The sequence below is a fragment of the Rhipicephalus sanguineus genome, chromosome 8, assembly GCF_013339695.2.
Source record: "Rhipicephalus sanguineus isolate Rsan-2018 chromosome 8, BIME_Rsan_1.4, whole genome shotgun sequence".
Taxonomy (NCBI): Eukaryota; Metazoa; Arthropoda; class Arachnida; order Ixodida; family Ixodidae; genus Rhipicephalus; species Rhipicephalus sanguineus.
In genome coordinates this window covers 88,088,226-88,101,190 of record NC_051183.1, presented here as the reverse complement: position 1 = coordinate 88,101,190, position 12,965 = coordinate 88,088,226, and the positions used below count along the sequence as shown (strand labels likewise).

The window sequence follows — 12,965 nt, the reverse complement described above, 5'->3', positions numbered from 1 at the left end:
GCGCTCCCATTTAGTGTGACCGAAGGAATGCGCGCGCTGCCGCGCGCAACCTGGGTTTGTGGCGCGCGGACCAGCGCCCTTTAGAGGATTCTTCAAGAAATTCCTTGAGAAGCGCCTCTAGCGGGAGGAGTGGTAGCTAGAGTGGACGGCGTCTCACACGGGTGGTAGGGTCGAGCATAGCTGCTTCGCATCAAAACAAAGAGCGAAAACCAACACGTAGTACGTACGGCATCTGCAGGAATACATGCTGCTCTAAATATATAGACATAATTATTGCCCGCTGTGTTCCTCCGAGCGAAATGGGGAAACTGTAGCGCGCCCATTCACGCAAGAAAAAAAGTTTTCAGCAATATTATCACACCCCTCAATTGTTTATACAACCTGACATTCGGTCTCAATTCTAGCCGACCATAACCCAAACCCTTGAAATCTACAACTGGTGAATGAACATTTTCCCCGGGAGCTGGATGAGCCCCCATATTTATTTATTACAGCTGAGCTGTTATGGGCGAGCTTTGCCGTGTGTCGGAGACAGAAAAGTATCATCATCATGAGCCCGCACGCGCTCAATCTGTACAGATAGGTAGAATTCTTAATTGGTGTTTCCCTCCGGTGTGTTGCCTTGTTGATCTCTAGTGGGCCAGTGTCGTGAGTAGAGTGATTTGCCCAATCGCTGTGGCAAGTACGCGCTGTGGGAGCTTCACAGCTGAGTGGTTGTGGCCGTGGTTCGCCGTGTGTCGTAGATAGAAAATTATCAACACGATGAACCGGCACGCGCTTCTTCGTCCTCTTCTTCATCGCCTCCCAGAACACGTGCGCCCATTTGTCCGGCGTAGGATGCAATAAAGCTGATGGGCGTGAGAACGAGCAGAGAGAGAAAAAGAAAGAACGAAGGAAAGAAAGAAAGGCAGAAAAAAAGGAAGAAAAAAAGGAAGAAAACATTTTTTGCGAAAGAAATTGCTTGGCGAGGCGGGAGTGGAAGCTGCGTCCTCACGATCCCAAGGAGAGCGTGGTAACTACTTGGCCATACAGGCACCCTTGCAGAGCATAGCATAGCCTTGTATGGTATAGTATAACAAGGGATGGGAGAGAGAAGTGAGCGTCAGGAGGACTTATGTGAGATTGTGGAGGAGACAAAGGAGGTGGGGCCAACGGGTACAGTAAGGGAGAGAAAGAAAGAGATAGAGAAGAGACAAAAAGAAAGAAAGGGAAGAAAGAGTAAAAACGCAGAAAGGGAGATAAGGACTTTAGAAAGAGAGAAAAAAGGCTTGGATAAAAGACATAGAAAGAGAAGAAGACAGAAACAAATAAAAAGACAGAGAAACGAAAATTCGGCAGATCCCACGGGGTGTGGGAATCGATTTTATGCGAAGCTGTCAGTCAACAAAAAATCCTGGTCGGGCTACTGGGGATTCACGATGCGCGTTGCAATTCCCTCTACTTCGGCCATGGTGTTCAATAACTATTGAACAGACTGATCGTTGGCGACCTCAGCCAAAGTTATGCGTCCAATCAGCGAAGCACTTCTGGCTCTCGCACCGCTTTTTATGATTACGCTATTACCTTTAATTAACACAGCTGCCACAAGAGGTTTTTTAAGTAATTGATCATCGGCATTGGTCGTCGGGATAAAGACGTACCACCAAGCGTCAACGTGGGTGCATCCACGTCAAATGACGCTATAGCGGCGAAACACCAATGCACATTGTGCAAGCCCTCTTATAACAATGTGCAGTAAACATTCAGCTACTTCTGTAGGAGCACGTTTTACTTTCATGTTATACCGATTCCTATGACGGAGGGATCAACCATGTTTTGTTTTTCTCTTGGGTCACTCTCTAGAGACTAGCTATAAGCGCTTATGAGGTTACCGATAGAAGAAGTTCCTTTAGTTCGAATGTCAATGGAATAGGTGAGTCGCAGTATGTGTGAGTAAATGAATGAGTGGTAACTGACCAGACATCAATTTCCTGCTTTATGCTTCGAATACACATTGTGTGCCCGAAATATTTTGCAAGAACAAAACTCGGCGCTGCATTATTGTCAGAGGCGACATTGAAGTGTTTTAATTAAAGCTTCCTTTATCTTTATCATTATTTCAGGATGCGAGCTATACGTCCGAAACAAGGCATTAGAAGAACTCGGTGAACCGTCGGTGAATTGTACCAAATATTTTAAAGAGCAGTGCAAGAATACGACTGTTGTATACGACTCTACATGTCAAACCCGAGTAGCAGATGCTTATGAAGAGTTAAACAACACAGTAGGCATGCAGATATGAAGACGCCCTGTGACATTGCATGCGCGTACATCCACAAATATTTTTTTTTGAATTGTGAGAGTCATCAAGCTTGCGAAATTACACAGCGTTCAAGAGATTATCAAGTGCCACAGAATGTTTTTTTTTTGCTTTTTGGCAGTGGACTTGGTAAGCTACTCTCTGCATCCCACAGAGGGCAAATCTATGTCATTTCCGAAAAATGGCATTAAGTTACGTAAGGTCATTTTCTCCGCGTTCTTTCAGACGACGAAAATAAATGTTGTTTGAGGAAGAAGACTATGACTGTTGGCTTGCTGTACTATATGAGTCCTGGTGGAAAGGGAGACGCAAGGTTGCTTTTAGCACTTGCGCAGCACAGAAGTAATTGCACTAGAACGCAGCCCTTCAGCCGCCGCACTGCCTGTTTCACGGCAACGTCGTTGATGACAGCGGCATAACCTAGATATTGACCTATTGACACAATTTCGACTGAAAGACAGGGAGTGCGGATCCCAACAGAGGATGAAAAACATTGGAGGCGAAGCGCAGCGATGAATGAAAGACATTGATAGAGGACAGAGTGACACAAGGAGAGCAGAACAAGGTACAGTGGGTGCCGAAGATAGTGTCAGGAAAGCGCGCCGTTGACCGTTCAATAGCGGCATTGCCCGCGCCATACACGCTGCTCAGACTGTTCTGTGCACATTGTGTGATGCAAACAGTAGCATTACTTAGTCTACAGGTGCTGCCAGACGAGCTGTCCAATGAGAGGCTTAGCGACGCCGAAGAAGTACTTCAAGGCCACCGCCGAAACGAACAGAAAATAATCGCATCAACCGAGACGTACTGCTCATGTATGTCTCTCTGAAGCTCTTATATCCACACACGACAACATGAAAACACCGAAGGTACAGTGGCCAACTGTCGCAATACGGAGGATAATAATCGTTGGTGGTTTTTCAAAGAACATTAGGCTGCTCAAAATTATGTCTGGCCATTGTACAGCATTTTCAAATTTGTTCAAAGTACTCAACGTTAGCCATTTCAAGCTAACATGCCCCCCCCCCATCCTTGTGCTCTATAAAAAATAAAAATTCCGGCATTTCGCATGCATTGTGCGATTCGATTTTATGCAATGTAGTTAGATGCCTCTGTCCCATATTTTGGCTTTGCGGAAGTCTTACGCGGTTGATTGACGTCTGGGTTAATTATGTAATATTGGTCATGGTACAGGCTTACTGGTCAAGTTTACCAAAATGGCGAGTATATAGAAGGTTTTGGTCCGACGTAATGTAGAAACTAACATTACAGCACAGAGGGAGTACATATTTACTGTTGAATACGTTTTCGACAAAGCGGATAGACAACACTCCAACAACAGTTTATGTTACTCAAGCACCACCACGGTACAAGTACGCAAGCACCACCATGATAACTGCTGAAGTACATCATTATTTACGCTCCGTAAAGCGTGGTTGATGAACGTTTGTCAGCGTTTGTGCGCTACAATAAAATCGCGAGCTATATAAAATCGTATGTCTTCACTTTAGCGTGATAGTGTGAAAGAGTTCGTTCAGCAGAAAGTCCGTTGTCGGCGTCGGGGTCGTTCGTTCTGAGCAAGAAATCGGCGTTTTCCTTTAACAAAATATCGCGACGGACGCAAACAATAAAAATTGTGAGTCCGAGTGGGAATCTAGCCAAGGCCACCTGCGTGAAAGTCACTTGTTTTAGACAGAGCCACGAGAGTGCTTGAATCTGCTTCGAAAAAAAAACTTTATGCAGACGCCATGTAGTTCCAGAAGCCCGATTCCTAGCTAGCACAAAAGCGATATAAAGCTGCTACTGTGCGGATTGGCGAAGACAAAACAAGCGTATTCTAGCAGGTTTTTTTCTTTTTTTCAAATACGTTCATCCAATTGCATCGGTTGTATATATCTGCTACTGTCCGGTGGGTATGCCATTTTAAGAAGTTCTACAATGATGCTTTTAGAAGGTTGCAGAAATCTGTTCTTAAAAGGGAATAGTCAACGACCACTGCAAGCCTTGAAAAGTATGAATAGAATCTTTCAACAATCCGGATTGTAATGTCCATTTTTTTCTTTTTTTATGGCCTTTCTCCTGTACTCGCCTTCGTTTTCCTATTCCATGCTCCTAGGTATCTCGTTCCCCTCCACCGAATATGCACTCTGATTCTGGTGCACATTCGGAGGTGAAGATCGAGCGGCTGCCGCCAGGTAATTCGCATTGAAACGTTGAGGGAGGCACATGCACAGCGACCATACTTTTATTATATCACAAGTGAAATAAAGGAATGGCCATTAAAAAACATGCAAGTCTCGAGGGAGCACTATTCTTCAGCTGGAAACAAATGTGTAGAGAGCCGAGCTGCCTGAATTTAAACACATTGTAATGAGCTCGTGTACAGACTATTGTACAAAAGTGATATGGCTCGAGTACTAAGGGAGCATAAACTTCGATTTAAGCTCACTAGCTACGAAGGTTTATCTCAATGTTCGTGCACAGCTGTTTGTTCACAAGCATAAATGAGCAAGTGTGACAATCAGCAAGAAATCAGTTGCACAAACGGTACTCCCATAATATATTCCAATTTGATAGAACAGTATCATAGAACTGAGATATGGAGATAAATATGCAATCTAAGAAAAAATGGAGTATTTGGGGAGCATTTCTGCCACACTACAATCGTCATCTGGCTTGCTCACGTTTCCTTTTTTGAAAACCCGGCTCTCGCGCCTTTCCTATCATGCTTGTTATGTCACGCTAATAGCACGCACGCAGTTCGTCACTGGGAAGTGCCGGGACATACGCAGGGGAAGTACTTGAGATAGAGAACGATTATAGTTGTGTGGCAGAAATACTCCCCAAATACTCTATTTTCTCTCAGAGTGCAGCGCAAAGGCAGCAATTGTGATGCAGCTGGGTACCAGTTCCCAAAGAACAAACTTATAAATAGTGGCAGGGGAAACAGTGGAAACATTGCACAAAAGAGCAATGGCGCAAGTTAAAATCAGACGCTTATTTAAGTTAGGAATGCCTAAATGTAGTCCCGAGCTACACAAATAATGGCAGTAAAGCGCAGATTCAAGCCTTTAACATAAGAAATGTTGCACAGCTTAAAATCAGGTACATAGTTAGGGAAGTACGTGTTTGGTGACCGCCTCGCTAGCGACCTTTGCGGATGACGTTACGTGAACACCACCTAGTGAATGGCACATGAAATCTTCGACAAATCCCAAGGCGCGACGATGGTTGGGCGAAATGGCTCACCAGGGCACCCCGGTGCGATTTGTTGACGATGCCAACACAATGACTCACAGAAGTTCACAAGTGCTTTATTAAGTTGTGTGACCTTCTCTTTTCTTTGAAGTCTCCAAGGTGAAGAAAAAAAACTAATCGTTTGACTTCATCTTCAGTGATACGAAAAATGGCAAATAACCCCATCAATACAGAAGTCATAATTTAGTTGGTGTAGCGTTTGTTTCAACACATCCAGGGTAAGTATCACCTGCAAAAAATAGGAGAAAAGAGAATTTTTTCATATACATTAATGCCTAAAAGAGGACGGCGTGAAGTGGCGAGAGAGCGATAATTTATTGGAAGGCAGAGAGGTCAGCCTCAGCTAGTGCGCTCTAGCCTGCTATTATGCACAGGGGAAGGTGGAAAAGGCAAAAAAAAGGAGTGATGAAGGGTGATGATAGGGAGAGGAAAAAGTTATGCGTATTTACAATAACCACGTAACATAATGGTTTCGCTACCTGGTGTCAAGTCCTGCACTCAAGAAAATTTATGATAGCACTGATAGCAGTTGTTCACTTTGTCTGATCGCACATTACTGAAAAAATACCAGTCTCAGCGTTGCGGCACTGCCACACCGATTCCTGCCAAACAGGAAAACTCGATAAAACCGCACGGGGACTGATAGGGATGATGTTATAATTAGCCAGGTGTAAGCGACGTGCTAGAGAACTCTTAAGATTCTTCTAAGGCACCTGGTTGTTATGCAGGTTTAGGGTCGTGGTTTTTTCAATTGAGGCAAGGCCTCTGACCGGGAAGGAAGGAACCATTTTTTAATGCACACACAACAAAAATACTTTTATCATTCACGAAAAAGAGAAGGAAAAAATACAAGCAACTGTAACCAATAGAGACAAGCCCAGCCTACGTTAACGCTATTGGCAGCGAGATCGACCTATAGGCGGCAGCACCGTCGCCGCGTTAGTGTGGGGACGCCTTCGGCGGCGCGTATACCAATGCACACAGCGGCGCTTCGTTGCGAGCGGTTTGAGCCGATTGTCGGCAAATCAAATGCGTTGACTGCAGCTTAATTGTAATGTATACGCTCTTCATATGTACAAAGATCATCCAACGTTACTATTACTAGTAAGAGAAGCGCAATCTGCCGATGAAAGGGATGCTCGCCCTGGATGACAGTGCGCTTATACACTGTATGACGATTTTGGTTGTTTTTTCTGCACGTGTTTAGCTTGTGTTCTCTGCACTACGCACTGCTGCAGCACTACTGAATTACTTAAGTGTTTACTTCTAGTTCCTTTGTATACCAGCCCATATTCCTGTGCAATGAGTTCAATAGCACTGTTCGTGCGAATACGCATACGCATTTTTTATTGTTCAGTTCTGGGACAGTTGATAAGTTTAGTCAGAAAAGATACGTGATTGACAGCGCTTTAGCGCCACGGAGACGTTCAACGCGTACGCACTTGTTCTTGCCCCAGTAACAAAATAAAAAAAAATTACACCATCTCCCGCTAAAGGGGACCATGAGGCGATGCGAAGCCGGAGCACTTGCACGATCGCGTTCCGTTGGCGTTCGTTGAGGATGCTACCGACCTCGCGTCGTGGAACGCGAAGAGGGACGCTACGCGCGTCGTATCTTCCATCTAGCCTGGCCGTTAATTCTCACAGGGCGAGCGGGGAACGCGGTCGACGGGCGGGCGAGAGGGGGCAGCGTAGGAGAGGAGGGAGAAGGGAGGGGACGCGCATGCGCTCGAGCTCATCGCGGCGTTGCGCAGGAGAGAATTTCGGCATGTCTAGCCCGCGTTTCAGAGGAAGAGTGGAAAGGGGAAGAGAGAGGTGTATGGGAGAGGGAAAGTGGAGAGGGAAAGGGGAGAGGGAAAGTGGAGAGGGGCAGGGGAGAGGGTGAGTGGAGAGGAGGTGTGTGGAGAGGGTATGCGCATGCGCAGTAAGGGTGGTCACGCCGCACACCACCACCACCACCACCACCACCGGATTGAGCTCCGCCTTAAGATACTTCGCATCTAAAAGGTAAGAGTTTAGCGCAGAGCTTTGATCGATTGCTTACGTGCACGACAGTGATACAACAAAGGTCCGGTTATTTTATGGGAATAAGTGTATTTTCTTTTTTTTTTTCAAACTAATAATGTCCGCTGTCTTCCATCAATTTCGAACAACTCCACACAAATACTCAACATAATGTAAAAAAGAGGATGAGGTTTTGCGTGAAATTATACGACAGAAATATAAGGCACGTCGTCGGGATTAATTTTGAAAATGTGGGTTCTTCAAAGCGTACCTAAATCTAAGCACACGGGTGGTTCTGCATAAATTTCGCCCAAAGTTCAAATTGCGTGCGGCAACTCCGTTTTATCACTGCCGTTTCATTCCATTGTCTGTTTTTTAGGGGATAGTTTGAGTACCGAAGTGTCACACTTCACGTGATAGAAATATTTTGCTGTAGCGGGACCACTACATTAAAAGGACATCTTCAGCAAAACTAAAGCTCATCGCATAACCGATGAACTACAGTGCAGCAGTTATACACCTAACAACGCGAAAGTGCACGGCCTAGAGCCTCGTTTTTGTTTACCAACGAGTCGCTGAAACGGTGCCTTCACACACTATTTAATGCGCCTCATGTTTGGGGCTATGCCAAGCGCCTTTTAGGATGTGCTTGAACCAGAAAGCGGCACCAACACTGAAATCATTGTGGCGAACGAAGGGTGCGTCACCAATACACAGCCCTCTCGAAAGTCGCACTCACTGTTCTAATTACAATGCCCATGCAGCCAAGCAAGCCCATTTGCTTCTGTACGCCATGTTAGGTATACGTACGAGCAGTTAAACTCGCGCTAACATAACGGAACAAACCGCCCTTTGAGAACGTGCAGGACGTACGCGCACATGCAGACACGACGTGGCTAGCAGACGACGCAGGGAGCAATCCACACTAGGAGCGCTTCAGCCAGTAGCCGCCAGGCGGCGACTCCGCTCGATCTCGCGGCCAATAGCGACCGGTGCACTAATCAAAGGCGGTTCCGCGAACCGTTCAAGGAAAGGATGAGAGTCACCGGCTATAGCGACGCTTGAGTGGACGTGGGCGACGGTCTCGTTGGTAGGCGCTTGCGTTGGCGGCGAGGGCCCACGTAGAGCGGACGAGGAGTCAAGTCGTCGCAGAGGACGTAGAAGGTAGCACCCTCAGGCACAGCATGCAGACGACCTCCCTGCCCTTGTACGCAACATGGAGGTTGGCGGTAGGCACTGGGGCTCGTCCCGTGGCAGGCAACCGGCAGCAGGAACCCGCTCCCACAACCGGGACAGCGAAGTCTGCGCCACACGAACCGGAACCAGCTGGTCGGACAGCGGGAACGCCTCGTACCCACGAACGCCCGTTTCCAAGGACGTCTGGAGTCCCTTCGACACTGTCGGGTCCTTCGTGTTCGGCTCCGTAAGCCGAAGACACGGACCCTGACACCAGCGTGTTCTTCGCCCGGGCTCTTCGAGTCCGAGTGATCGCATTCGAGCCCGTCGTCGTCTTTCTCCGTCTGCCGTTCCACCATGTGATTGGCTCTCCTCCGCTCACTCGTGCCATTCCCCGCCGACGTTGTCCTTCTCTACGCGCCGCACGTGCCTGTTGTATGGTGCCTCTGTCGTGTCACACCACCGCGTTTGCAGCATTCGCGACACCTCAACACAGCACCGAGTACACCGCGCCGTCTTACTGCTCTTACACTCATTCATCACACTGGTTTACAGAGGAATGAGGAAGTTAACAGTGAAGGGAAAACATAAGCCACTAGTTCGAACGTGCGCGTTGAAGCACTAAATGCAAATGGTCGTCACGGCACTGATAAAAAATGCCGAACTCCTCCCCTTAAAGGGACCTACAACTGATTTTTCTCAACTCATTTTTGTACTGCGCGACAGAAAACTGACCCTTCGCAGTGTTTGTAGCTGCAGTAGTTAATCCTAAAAGCACGTAGTTTTTTTACAAGCAGTATTTTTCGATCTCAAGGCTCTAAACAAAGACGTACTTTTCCTCCAGCAACGCTGAGAATTGATAGCGTTGCCGCCAGCCCTTCTCGCGATTTGTGCAAGATATCGTTGTTCTGATTTCGCAGGAGTTCCTGTAACTATGCTTAACCACCTTTATTTATACCTTTTTAGCTATTTTTGAAAATAAGCTGTTATAACGAGATGATGTGGCATTATATACCTTCCCTGTATTTGTATCGCGTTGTGTGCGCATGCATCCAAGGTTGCCTGCGCCTGTGTCAAGAGTTGCTTGTCCCGGCGTCGTTGCTCTCTCAATGCACGAGCCAAGCCAAGTCATCGAAAACATCGCTACGCATATGCGCGGCCGCGCCGAGTAGCAACGCGTGCCATTTCTGAGACGAGATGTATGTAGCGAAACTATGTCACTCCAATATTTTAGCGACCTCGAAACTTCGTGGACGGTTGTATGAGCACGCTGAAAAGTTGCTAAAGACGCGCTGACGAACATGGGATCATTACGTCACGCGATGGCAGCGCCACTTTAATGCATGTTACTAACACAGGCCTATACGTACATTTTTATGGATAATACTTTTTAATATAGAGAAACGAACAATATTTAAATACTAACAAAAATCGTCAACCGTGTACAGCAATCAACGGTCACGTGGCCGGGTTCATCGGATCGTTAATGTTTTTGCCGCCAGAGGCGCCACAGGTAATTTTTCGCGAATTTCAATCAAGAAATGAAAATATAAATCCATCTCACGAAAAAGACAGGGTTGGTTTGAGTCAAAACGACGGATAATCTTTCCATCAGTGGAGTCATGTCATGTTCTGGACAGTTGTCGGTCCCTTTAAAACGCGCCTATCCCGACCGCTGCTACATTTTCGATGGAGGCAAAAATATCTGATGCCCATGTACTTAGATTTAGGTGCACGTTAATGAAGCCCAGGTGGTCGAAATTTACGGAGCCCTCCACTACGGTGTCCCTCATAATCATATCATGGTTTGGGACGTTAAACTCCACATATTATTATTACATTAAAACGGGCCTTTGACTAGCATCCCCTCAAAAATTCGAAACTAATACGCAAGCGCGCCCAGGCTCTTGCTACATGCATATAGTACGCTCCAAGAAACGGCGAACTACTATACTGTCGCTATGAAGATTATCTTATCCACAAATTTGTTGCAGTGACACGAGAATGTACGTGGCACATGCTCATCTTATTCGAAGTTCTTATGCGGCACACGCTTAAGCTACTTTATATCTTCAATCTAGCTCTAGCAAGCAGCCAATAAAAAAATCATATACACTCACTTTGCTGAAGTCACGTCAAGTAATAAAAATAGCACCGTTCATGTACGTTCGAACACGAACGGAAACCGTTGCCTATAGTTATGTTGGACGGTTTATAATGTCTGCTGCATGAATTATGCAGTCTAGTACTGCTGAACCGTGTCCCACATGGAACCCAACGCAACACATTTTGTTTTCTTCTTTTTTTATGGTTCTGGAATGCAGTGCGCAATGTAACAAAAATTAACTTACCTCCAAAAATGAACACAGTCAGGAAATCCTAAGATATCCTAATCGCACATCAAGGGGTCCGCGTCCATCCCTCCAGTATAGAAGAAAGGAAACTGCGAGTGCACTCCGCACGCAAGATGAGAGGTGTAGTTCTCCGCAGGGAGCCATACCAGACTAGGCCTAACCGTCAGTCAGCGTAACAGCTGCTCCACAGAAACACACTTGCACTCAGGCCGACAAGTTCTACATGAAGCGAAGTACAACTTCTTCATAGCGGCGTTCATAGTATCTATGAATCACGACACAAGCACGGAATGAAGCAAAATAGGGCATGACCGACGCGCGCCACCGCCCATGCTAAATCTACGAGCTTAACTGACATTGCCGAAGCACATGCAGCCGCGCAGTTCGATACAAGATCAGCGCTAAATAGCTTGTGAGGAAGTTAGGCGGTAATCACTGCCAGTGAATTACGTAAGTGTTAGTGATTAAAGAACTTGGAAGCCTTCACGATTGCTGACGTAGCATCAACACTACACGTCTTTATCCATTTGCGCGTTACTTTCTTTATAGCAATGAAAGATAGCGTGCGCAGGCTTGAGTTCAAGTTTCAATTCGTGGCGTTTTATGCATGCTCATGCATGTATTTACGAAATGACGCGTGATCGGCTGCTCGGCCAGAAAACGGGTCTTTAAAATCCGTATTATAGCGAGATTTCAAGTTCTGATTATTTCGTTATTGAAGTTGACTTTTTCAATCTGTGTTGCCGAGGGCTAAGAAAATACATTGGTGAACAACACAAATAGTAAAGAAGAAAATGCTTGTAAATGTGTTTAAAAATGCGCCTTATAGCAGGATTTTCTGTCTTGATTGACTTCGTCCTGAAGTTGACGTCTTTATTAGGCTTGCTGACGCTTTAGACGATACATCACTGAATAACGCGTATTATAACAATTTTGTGCTAGCAGTGTTTACTCCTTTTATATTGCGTGGTAGAAGGGGAGAACTGCACCAGGCATCACACGATGTGAATTGCGCAACGAGTGGGTAATTTAAAGCTCTACCCATGACAAAGTGCTAAAGCTTAATTATTCATCAGCAGCAGCAACAATACCAGCAAAGTGTACAGCTGGGCTGCTCAGCCTGCAGGCGCATGGTGGATGCTTCGATGATTGGCAATACAATGAAATATGGCACAGAGGACACGACTGGGTTTGCAACAGGCATGCGTTCTAGCAGCGCTTCAAATAGCCAATGTCCCCCTCACGCATCTTCATTAGGGGTGTCCGAATATTCGATTTCCGAATTAGAATCGAATAGTACCTAATCGAATAATTCGATTCGACTTTCGAATAGTTAGTATTCGAAGTTTCGAATGATTCGAGAGGGCGAATATCTAAAACGCGACGAAGGCCAATGGTGCAGCTTGGTTAGGGTGGGGTGACTAAAACTAATGCTAACCTCGTTATGTAGGCCTTTCGTTAAAATTTCACGAACATCCTGGTTCAAAAGCGAGCGCATGCAGATCTTAAATGAGACTATGTCATTTCCGCTCGTAGAAAAACATGAGAAAACTGTCAAGCTCTTCATAATTTAGTTTCCGAAACAAAGGTACGGACTTCTTGCGTAGTTCGGTCGCGTATGCCGCAAGCGCCGTAAGACGTCCTGACTTTGGCCTACAAAACCCTCAGTCATTGGCTTTGCATGTAAAAATTTGTTCACGCTGGGCAGTCGCGTCTGCCACACCGAACCACTCGTTCAGAATCTCCCATCATTCCGGCACGCAGTTAAAACGCTGCTGTGAACGGGCGCCCGGAGATTTTTGGGCCCGCAGCGCACATGGCGATGAAGCACAATATTGCCGCTGTCAGATGAGCCGTATTGCGCGACCATGGGG

The 12,965-nt window shown here is 46.2% G+C and overlaps 1 protein-coding gene and 1 long non-coding RNA gene across 3 annotated transcripts in view; one reads left to right on the top strand and one right to left on the bottom strand.

The window, feature by feature from the left end:
- LOC119402891 (uncharacterized) overlaps positions 1–12,965 on the top strand; it is a 363,615-nt gene that overhangs the window by 254,714 nt on the left and 95,936 nt on the right. The window lies entirely within an intron of this gene.
- The window catches only part of LOC125759570 (uncharacterized), a 48,805-nt gene continuing 41,439 nt past the window's right edge, over positions 5,600–12,965 (bottom strand). For both annotated transcript variants that reach the window (XR_007417172.1, XR_007417171.1), the window contains one exon: positions 5,600–5,786. This is a non-coding gene — a long non-coding RNA (uncharacterized LOC125759570). The remainder of the gene's footprint in view (positions 5,787–12,965) is intronic.